At 28.2% G+C, this 11,820-nt stretch overlaps 2 pseudogenes; one reads left to right on the top strand and one right to left on the bottom strand.

Annotated features, from left to right (window-relative positions):
• The window catches only part of LOC105621820, a 13,482-nt pseudogene extending 7,577 nt beyond the window's left edge, over positions 1–5,905 (bottom strand).
• Positions 5,906–6,471: 566 nt separating this feature from the next.
• LOC105621819 overlaps positions 6,472–11,820 on the top strand; it is a 90,301-nt pseudogene continuing 84,952 nt past the window's right edge.

Here is an 11,820-nt window from a genome sequence, read left to right as displayed (position 1 = left end):
TACTACTACTACGTACGTACGTACTACTATAGTATATATATATATATATATATATATATATATATATATATATATATTGTACATATATGTTTAAAAATTTTTTATTATTTTATTTTTTGTTATTTTATTTTCATAGTTACGACTTTAAACAATAATCAAGAAAATAATATTGCTAACATGAAACAATGCAAACTTACCCGCTGACGCTGAAAAACAGCCAATAAATGTTGGTCGGGATATACACGGCATCTAGAGGTAAATTAAGTTTCTCATCCGATGCTACTGTGCCCCTCACACACTCCACCTCGTTTCCACTCCGCCTCGTCATGTAATAAACAGATGTCGGCTGCGCGAAGTGATTGTGGACCTATAACATGCAAGGAGCTAATTATTAAAATGATTCGTTCTTTTCTTGAAGAATGCTTTTCAGAGTGGCGATCGTGCTACCCTCTTCCACAATATCTGACACAATACCCACATTCTTCGGAACTATCCTTTCGCTTTAAAGCTTTCTGCTTTAAAGAGAAGAATCTCTTATCTGCTCTCAACACAGGTCGCCAATTTGCTTTGAAACTATTAAATGTTTTTAAACTATTAAATTATCGTACTATGTTAATTACATTAATAATGATAAAATAGTCTAATATTTATTTAATTTAAAACTCATCAAGTCATAATATATATATTAAATACGGATTGTTGATCTGTTTAATATTTTTTTATTATTTGTATAATTTGTATAATTTGAAAGTTACTTTCAATCACTTGTCATCGACTATTTTCGACATTTTCATCAATAGATTGACTCCAGATACATCAAAAAATCATGAATCTACAGTTTTACATTCTGATTATATAACGACTTACAGATATGGAGAATTTACTTATCTTCTCTATCTTATCTAGAATTTATCTTCTCTATCTTTCATGGTCTCCACTTTCAACTGTTCAATCAGACGTGTGTCAAGTTGGACGTCTTAGATACAAACTGTATCGACGCATTAGTTTCGAGGATTACTTCCATATACGAGTCGCTATGGTCTCTTATTCTCGAGCCATAAAAAATCTGTAAAGGCATATTTTATATTCACGATATTTTAATCATTTATATATAATTTTATCTTGAGTTCTTATTGCCACTCAGCTTTCTAACTTTGTGAGTATGTGACTTATCTCACAACAATCAACGGTTCAAGTTTTTGAAAGGAAAAATGTTAAAGATTTTATTTTATAATGCAATAATCCAACTGTTGTATTAGGGGGAAAGATTGCTGATGAAGACTCAAATCATGAGGGGAAACGTTCAAAGCCAAGATTTATGTATTTAATATTAAGAAGAATTACACTAATTGATAACCAGCATTCAATGTACTGCCTGTATTTTGTTATTATCATATATTTTTAAGTTATAAATTGAATTTTATTTATGATTAGCAAATATTAAATCTTGTTTATTTACACATTTAAATCGACAACAATTATTTTTACTAAATAAGTACGTGCATTAAAATTAAATATTGACTTAAATAAATATTTATTCCATTTAGAAACATGTTTATCTAATAAATTATTCGAATACTTATTTATTCAATCAATTAGATATCATTATGATTACAATTAAACATAAAGTTTTTTTCTAGAAAAAAAGATATTTATTTAAAAATAAGAAATTGTTTACATATTACAATGAAGAGAGAATGTGTCTAATCAAGCTAAAAACAAAAAAATTATTTATTACTTTAAATAATTTCATATATTTAAATTGAAAAAAATATAAGTAATATCATTAATTTGAACTAAAAAGTGTTTTAAAATTATATGTCTTACTCCGTAAAAAATATTTTTGGTTTATTTTGATACACTGTTGATTAATAATAATATTTTCACACAGCGTTTCTAAAACAATCACTAGATTGTTTTTTCTTATGTTACAGTCTGTAGTCTTTTAGACCAATAAGCCGCTTCAGAATGAGAAAGTATTATACTAGTCAGTAGTATAATACATCGAATCCAAAATATGATATTTATGGCTAACAGAATGTAGACACATAATTTTAAAGTCCATATTTGTATCAGAAAACAAAAAGAACGCTATGTACATCTAACAATATTATTCTAAAAATATATAATCAATACGTCTCCAATACTAACAATAACAAGAAAGTAAAGATAATAGAAGATTATTAGAAATTATCATTCAATTTGCAACATTATGAAAGCTACTAAAAATTCCTGCTAAAAATTCCAATTATATCAAATAAGAAGTACATATACTCAGGATAGATATGGAAAAATTAGTTTAACTGGCATAAAGTTCATCCAAATAAATATTAAATTTGGTTATATAAGCATGTCCATTTCATGATACATTGCATTCCCAGAAAATTGTCTGTTTAGATCTACAATTCCAAATATGTTAGGTATTGCAGGAATTTACGACATAAAGTTTTACTCGTTTTTATCAGAAAATAACATAATTGTGTAAATAACATAATTATGTAAATATTTTTGTGTTTAAATTAGAGATAACTATTCAATTATGAATCAATTATGAATCTCAATAACAAATGAATCTGTAATTGCATGAAGATTCTTACTTAATTGAAAACAGATAATAAACGGATTTATCCTAAATTATCTGAAATTCTAAATATATGCATCGGAACAATATTCGCATATAAGAGTTGACGTGGAACTTATTTACAACTCCAAATGTATTTTAGATATAACAGGATTTCAAGTCGCAAGAAATCACTTTTAACTAGATATCCAAATTCGGACATGTTTTTTAGTAATAAAATAATCATCAACTATAATTTAAGAAATTATATAGTTATTTTAGCAAGAAAAATGCACACTACATTCAATATTATCATTCTAAATTAAGTACAATCGAAAAATCTCCAATAGTAGTATAGATGCAATCATAGGATACTTTCCAAATGCTTAACACATCTTAATACAAACTTACATAGGAGTACACAAAGTGTGGCATTGTGCACGATTCAATTGGAACAGAGTGTGTACACTGCACGATTGAGATCCGTTTCGAATAGAGTTAGATTAAATGTAGCTTTTTTGGCTTGTATGAAACAAAAAAAAGTAAATGTGCCGGCTATTTAACGTCCTCCAAATTCATTTATAGCCGTCGCGGTTAGTAACATGTAATTGTCATTAAAAAACAAACTTAAATATACAGACCAATTATTCATAAGTAATATCTTTAAACTGTTCTAATCTAAAACTTCTTAAATTTCAATTTTCTATAGCAATTTCTAGACATTTGTTTTTGTAATATTTATTTTATAATATGCAATATTGTTTGTCATATTAATTTCAAAATGACAAATGAATGTATCATTACTTGATCCTAATATCTTCCTCATTATAGATCTTCAACGTTTATCAATAACACGTTACAGTACAATATTCATCGCGGAATGACGTGTCTTTCGAGTGATCTTATCTCTTTTAAAATATAGTAAAAAAATTCGGTAAAAAAATTTTTGTACATAATTATACATAAACGGTTATACATGACTAATTTACGCAGTTTATTTATAACGATAAACCGTTTATGTATAAAAAATTTTTATCAGGCTGTTATCCTTTAAAAGAAATAAGACCATTCAAAAGACATGTTATTCCATGTGATGAATATTGTATATATATATATCAGCAAACGTGTTATTGGTAAACATTGAAAGTCATACTTATACTGAGAAAGATGGTCAAATATTGATTTGTCAAATTAATTTTATAAATTAGATTTTTTAAATTAGATTTTTAAAATTAATTTTACAAATACAAACAATGCATGTTATAACATAAATATATATTATATAAACAAATATTTCAATTTTGCTAAAAATTGAAACTTATAGTTTTAGATTAGAATGGGCCTCCGAACTTTAAAGACAAGAAATTATTTGTGAACAATTGACCACACAACATTTTACCCTGCAATTATACTTTTATAAAAAAGGACAGCATCATTATGCATGATAAAAAGTATAATAATATCAATTTGTAGATTATTAATAATTATAATTTTGAAATGAAAAATTAAATGGTAAAAAAACATATATTATAAATTTTTTTCTGAATGCTTTAAATGATTATAGAAATGAAAAAAATTAAGTTAGTTTTATATTGATTTGTTATTTTATATTTTGAACGCGTTAGATTCTATATCATTCTGCAAGAAATTCTAGAACAATAACTTTGTTCAGCATTCAAATAATCTTTAAAATATTATAATATTCCGAAGATTTATATATGTATACGGAATATTTTCATTATATAATGAATTGTAATTATGTAAATTTTTACATAATTTTGTATAGTAATGTTTTTATATATGAAATATGATTACATATGAAAACAATTTTTTTATCGGGAGATTATAAATTAACAAAAATCTTTAGTTAAATAAAAAATTGCAATTTTTATTTTTTACAATAACAAATAGAAAACTTTTTTATAATTTTTTATAATTAAATAATTTTTTAATAATTTAATAATCAAAAAATATTATGTTCTTATTAAACATTAAAATCAAAATAGAAACGTATCTAATTAAATTTACTTATATAAATACCATTATTAATAATACAAAAAGAGAATAAGCATGTATGGGAATATGTATGCGACGATGTGCGCGCGCGTATGTATTTCACAATCAGAGATGTTACAAATGATTACATAATGAATGATTCTAATTTATATTAAACTGCTTTATTCAGTTTTATTACAATTTTTCATAGGGACTTTGATATATCTTTTTTGTAAAAATTAATCAAAGAAAAATTTCTGTTGCGCTTACATATATTGATGTATGGACAGAGAAAGTGAAAAAAATCTATTATTCAATTTATAATTATTTTTAACAACACTATTGTAGTTATACGATTGAACACAGCAATCATGAATCAAACCGATATTGGACAGATGAATCTTCTCAGCAATGATGTTATTCGCTATTCAATTAACAATGTGCCTGAATTACATATAGATCATGCCTTTTATGATAATCCTTTATCTCATAAAAGTATTTGTGTACATTCCGCAGTAATTAAAGCACTTCGATCGCATACTCTTGAAAAAAAGTCACTTAAATTTATTAATCTCTTTTGAAGATTATTGACAAGTATAAATTTTAATAATTGTAGTATACTTCGTAGAAAACCTATTATATCGATTATATGCACATAAGCTATTTGCATACATTTTACAACTCCATAAATTAGTTTAGACTATAAAGACGTCCCAGATAGCCAAATAAGGACAATATATTACTATTTTGCTGTCACTTATTCCGCATTCAATTTTGCCAAACTAAAGCCAAGGTATTTCTACAAACTGTCTGTTGTTCTGATGTCACGTAAAGTCTTCTTTAGAATTTAGCAAACTGCTGGCAAGTTATCATCATGCGTGCATGGTGTACTGTCAGTTTGCTGTCAACGTGACGAGTTTATTATTTCTCAATGTATACTCTTACAATTTCGTAAACTCATGAAATCTATTTGACCTCCTGATGCTAACTCAATTTACATTAGATTCCATGACAGCAAATTGTCGACAAGTTGAACAATACATGCAATGCATCAATTTGTTCCATATGCTAAATCTCGCTTGATTGTCTGGGGTAGGATCTCTTCTTTTCAGTTGTTTTGAAAGTTGTTGCTCTTAAATAATTGTCTGTTGAAGTTAACCGGGCTTTATTTTTATTCGCAGATCACGACCATAGGAACAATAATGTAGTAAAAAGTACTTTGAGTTTTATTGGCATCGGGATGTTGTTGATAATCTCCCAGGACAAAGGACTTTGCAAACCTTTTTGAATCTCGAACTCAGATTGCCACTGATCGATCCAAGAGTGCAATTGATAGCTGGGCGAACTCATAGCTGGGATACAAGTATCCTCAAGAAGTTCATTAGTTATTTTATTCTTAAACGAGGATATAGAAGATGAATAAAGATATAATATTAATATCCAAGTATCATTTATAAAAAAAATTTTATGGAACAAATTTATGAGATGGTAATTTTCGGTTCAGATGAAGATGTACGCCTGGGAGAAACTATTTAATCAGATTGTGTAATCAGAAAGTTGCATATCAAGCAAATCAAATTCTCATCACATATGCGCGTCGTATATATAGCCATCATAATTTTCACTGAATGATTGATCGTCTATTTTATCTTGATAACGTTCGTCTTAATGGAAAATAATTTGACTGCCGATGTGAACTGTCTATGAAATGTTGAAATACTTTAACTCTCTTGTTGTCGCGTTGTACTTTCTGCAATACTGCTAGGTGAATCAATAGTGTCATTCAATCGATTGGAGGTATATGTATTATCATATTATTTTCTAATTTATGGTGAACTTAAATCTACATTCATTCTTATATCTCTATTGTCACGTACTTATTGAAGTGCGCTTAATTTTTACAAGATTTTTTGCTGATGGACGAAGTGAACACGAGATGCTTTTCGGAGAACACGCCGCAGTTGCAATTTAAATCTCAGAAACCAGAGGAAGCAATTAATGCAGAGAATCAAATAGACATCTCGAGAAATGGGAGTATCATTCTGTCTAAACATCAAAGATTATCTGACCTTTCGGTATATGTAAAGCTTCAGCGGATTTCCGCCAATTGACCAACTGCCGCCGACTTTGTGCAATATCAACTTAACTATCAAGCCAGATAAATTGTATGTATGCTATAGTCGATGCAATAGGCTCCGGCAAATTGTCTATATTACATCTACTATTAAAGAAATTAAATCTTGGCACGGGTTCTGTAATTTTTATTTTGCTCCTCGAAGTATAATTTTTCAGGCAATTTATCCATTGGATACTTCACGAGCAATCCGAATCTGCGTATCTTCTATGTCAAGAAGCCAGTCAAGAACTCTGGCTTTTTAGTGGTACTGTAAGGGACAATATACTTGGCCAATATATTTGGCCTATGACAAGACTAGATACATGCAAGTAATTTTCATCCAAAATAATTGTTGCGGATATTCCTGCTATTGCACGTTAGAATCAAGAATTAGATCTTTCAAATCTTCATCGCATCAATCATTATCAATCAACATGAACATCTTTGTGATTGAATATAAAAGAAAATATATTGGTGGGAAAAAGTTCGTGGCGTTTTTTTAACGACATCTAATGGGAAGAACGCCACGACTTTTTCTCACACCTAATATTTTAACAAGTGTTATAAATTTTTCTAAATCTTTAATCTATATGTGATTTTATTTAGATAAAAGAAAAATGTCTAATATTTTCTAATTTCGAAATTTTTAACATTCTTTAAAGTTTCTTTTTAATTAATTGGCATGTTTCAGGTAGCAAATTTGTGCGCCTTGACGAACAATTTCCGACAATTTCCGCAAGGAGACATGACGATGGTCAACGATGGAGGTGTATCTCTATTCGGTCGCCAAAGAGAATGAATCAATCTCACGAGAGCAGTTTATAGACAAGCGGATATCTATTTGCTCGACGACCTCTTGAGCGGTGAATACGTGTTGCTAAGCATCTTTATGGGAAGTGCATCACTGAATATCTCCAGCAAGACGGATACTTATCACATATCAACTATAATTCCTTAAAAGGGCGGATCACATCATCATACTAATTCGAGTAAATAATAAAGAATATTTTTTAGTTATCTTTTATTAAATTAAAAAATTTTTAATTTTAAAAGTTTGGTTTTTTAATTTATTTTAAAAGTAAAGAATTTAGACATAATAATGACAAAAGCAAATTTAACTTATTGTTAAATGAATAATTAAAAAATTTTTTTATTGTTATGAAGAAAGTAAATATTATTTTATTAATAACATAAAAATTAGATAATTTTATAATTAAAATTAATAAATAATAAGATTTTTTTAAATGAAGAAATGACATGAAGCTTTTGAACATTTGATTTATATGTAATTTACATACAATTAATTAAAAGATGAAGGTTGAATGTCTATTAAATTAAATATCCTGATTTTGTTTCCTAAGAGTTTCGTAAAAATGCAAGGAAATTATAACGAATTAGTACAATCAAATAAAGATTTCATTGAGATATTGGATAATTTAAACCAAGCGTAAAGAAAGGAAGGAAGGTTATTTATAATTAAAAAATATAGAAATTGAAAAAAAATATTTTACATTATCTTTGTTCAATAAAAATAGATAGAAAAATAGATACAAAAAATAAAAATTAAGATTCAAAAAAGTTAAGTAGTTTTCAAATATCTACAAATTTTCTTAACATTATTTTCATCTAGTTTTTAAATAATTTAAACTGAATTAACTTCATCAGATTACATCTATTATGAGAGATAAATTCAAATAATAAGATTATTATTTTGCTATCGTGTAGTACACTGATGGTTTGGATTATGTGAGAATTGGTTAGAAATTATTGGAGAACAACCTAGAAGCTGAGATGAAGGCACACGGTTGAAAAACAGCAGAGTATAAAATATCTGCATAATAGTGACAATAATTTCACGCTAGCCGTACTGATAATGATCATCATCAGTTAGATCGCCACTACTGAGAATGATTACTGGCTGTCATATCTATGGCTGGATTATCTTGGAGGATATCAGGTGTATTGAAAATACTAGTGATGTCAAACAATTCGCGAATGTACAATAATAATTTCCTTGGGTCGATTTTCACGTTGAATTCGGACGGCCTGCTGTATTATAGATCCCATATACACATTCTGTATCATCGTCTGCATCGTTTCTACATTGTTTCGTAGCTTTCTTTATATGAAGGTCTTTGATGAACTCGAGTAATAATTTTCATAATATCACGTTCTTCAAATTGCTGCAGGCATGTCTTTCTGTTATAATAATCCTTCCGGTAAATTACAAAATCCGATAGTCGTTTTAACTATTGTACTTTACAGAAACATTCAGAAAAATTCTTTTATAACAATTTTTTAAAAATATTTTTCAAGTAATTTTTAGAATATTTCATAATTTTTATATAATTTAAAAATTTTTTAGAAAGATTTTTTAATTTTTAAATGAATTGAGACTTTTTAGAAGTGTTGAGAAAGTTGAGTAACTTTTCTAAATTTCTTTATAGATAGATGTAAATTCTGAAATAGAATTTACAAGATTCCTCACTTTATAAATTTCAAAGAAAACTTAAAAAATGTGAAGAAATTAAGATATTTCTTTTAAAGAAATGTTTATAAATTTAAAATATAAGAATTGTTAAAAATATTATTAGAATCTTTTTGAAAGTTTTCAAAATGTTAATTCCGGAACACCAAAATATTTTTGTCGTATGTGATATTACAATATTAATTTGTAACGATCGCTACAACTATTCATAAATAAATAAAGCGTAACGATGATATAGATTTTTTTTGCATTCATGATATCAAAGATACAAATTATCGACTAAAATTGATTAATTTTGTTTTAGAATATTATATTATATTTATGTAACTTATGCCAATTGTATTAATTAAAAGCCATTCTAATTATATAAGTTCGAAATAAGCGATTCTGCTTAATTTGTTTAGAAAATTTGCGAGCATTTTCATTGTAATAAATTATCGAACTTACATCGATTTCGATTCTTGGACTCGTAATTTCTTTTCTTGATTCTTACAGAGAGTTAACGATTTTTGTATTCCAGGAAGAATTTTAAACAGATTTCAAAAGATATGGGCATCATGGATGAGTGGCTGCCCAAATTGATATTGAAGGTGATTCAAGGATTTTAGTATGTGATATAATGATTATGGAGGCGATAATTAATCAGTGCTATTGATAGCCATACTAAAGCCATACTCGTCTTGTTCTCTTTTCTTCGCTGAAATCCTATATGAAGATTGGTCAAAACCTCAAATGTCTCGAAGGCGTAAGTATATTAGAGCAAGTAATACGTAATTAGAAAAAAGGTGTATATCCTTGAGGTTTAAATTCGTGGACTCCTGCCAATTCGTATCTTACATTTCCTGGAATTTAATAAATTCTTTAGAAGTTTTTTTGAATATTTTTGCGTTTTCAGTGAAGAATTCTATATTCTCGTACATAAATGCCTGAATAGTTTATCGATCAGAAGCAGCAACACTGAAATCGAGAAATTAATGCGATTTGAAAAAAATGATTCGATGAGTTGCAAGATCGTTATAGCAGCACGTGATACCTCTTTTTAACATGTGCGATAGCCTTTGCTGTTGTTGCGGATTTAATAATGCCTATTCCTCGCCTGCTTTTGCTTTTCTCTAATACCAATGAATGAGACTGGTAAATTATATCTAATCGATTAACAGATTCTTAGTTAAAAGAGATAAATTTTTTTTTCTAAGAATTTCATAAAGATGCAAAAGGCTGCAACTTAGAAGAATTAATTAATAGAATAAATAAGTTTTTACTTTCAATTCTTATTTCTATGTGTGATTCTTTTTCTCAACCTTCAATTATTACAAATCTTCTTTGTTCTTTATACTGCAGATAATGTAACCGACAGCAAAGCAGGTCTAGCTATATCGCAGTCATTGATCCTAATCGTTTGTCTACAATACACCATAAAACAATTTAGCGAGTCAGTATCACTGATGACCTCCGTGGAAAGGATTCTTCAATACACGTATCTTCTTAAGGGGGAACCTCGGACAATCCACCGCCACCTACATGGCATTCCCAAGGATTGATCTTGAAGGATGTCAACATGAAATATGATATGGATAATCCACCAGTTTTAGATATAAAATAAATCAACTGTTCTTACAAACATTATTTGTGTTTTATCACGTAATCGGACTCTTTACAGAATCTGAATGTATCGACCTTAACTGGAAAGTTGGAGGGTTAGACGAACTGGCGCCGGCAAGTCTTCCTTGATCTCGTCGCTTGTTCAGTGAAGATCTAGAAGTCGAAATCAAGATCGATAGTCGAGATACAAGCATGAGTGAACTGCAAAATCTCCATTATATCATAGAAACCTGTGTTTTTTTCCGAGAGTCTATGTTACAATCTGGATCCGTTTAATCAGTATAGTGACTTGAAGCTGTAGAAAGTGTTGCGGCAAGTCGAACTGAATGATGTCACGCTGGACCACGATATTTTCTCTGGCGGTCATAACTTCAGTATCGGTCAGAGGCAACTCATATGCCTAGTCAGAGCCATCTTGACAAACAATCGTTTGCTCGTTCTTGAAACTACAGCCAGTATTGATTCGCAGTGTCTTTATGATTCTTTAGAATTGTATTTAAATATCATTTGATGAAGTCAATAAATTTTGATTGATTACTTATATATTAATAAATTCTCCATAGCAAATAAAATCACAGTAATCACAACAAAGTCATGATGATGTGTAAATATTTGTCACGGATGTGATATAACAATAAAATTATTGTACTGTGCGAATGTCCGTTTACAGATGTGACATTATACAGATGAATTAAAAATTATTTATTGTGTTATGACACATACAGATCAAGATAATAATGGTATAATCTTTGATGATTTAACATCACAAGTTATGATGTGATTATTGAAAGTTTATTTAATATCCAGCAAATGAGAATGGATTGATATGAATTGAAATGAATTCAGATTTTCAGAAATATTGATTTACGAATGTTAAAATGAATGTTTTTCAATCTTGAATACATTTTTATTCATTTATAGGAATTGTATGGAGCATATCTTTATGCCTTTCAAAATCTAAAAATAATATTAGCTTTTTCTGTGCAAAAATATACAATTGTGAATACTGTTCAATTCAAAATTTTGAATAGGCAATGCAGTTTTTCAATTGCATCCAAT

This window comes from Atta cephalotes (assembly GCF_000143395.1).
Source record: "Atta cephalotes unplaced genomic scaffold scaffold00037, whole genome shotgun sequence".
Lineage (NCBI taxonomy): Eukaryota > Metazoa > Arthropoda > Insecta > Hymenoptera > Formicidae > Atta > Atta cephalotes.
This window is presented reverse-complemented; position numbering and strand designations above follow the sequence as displayed.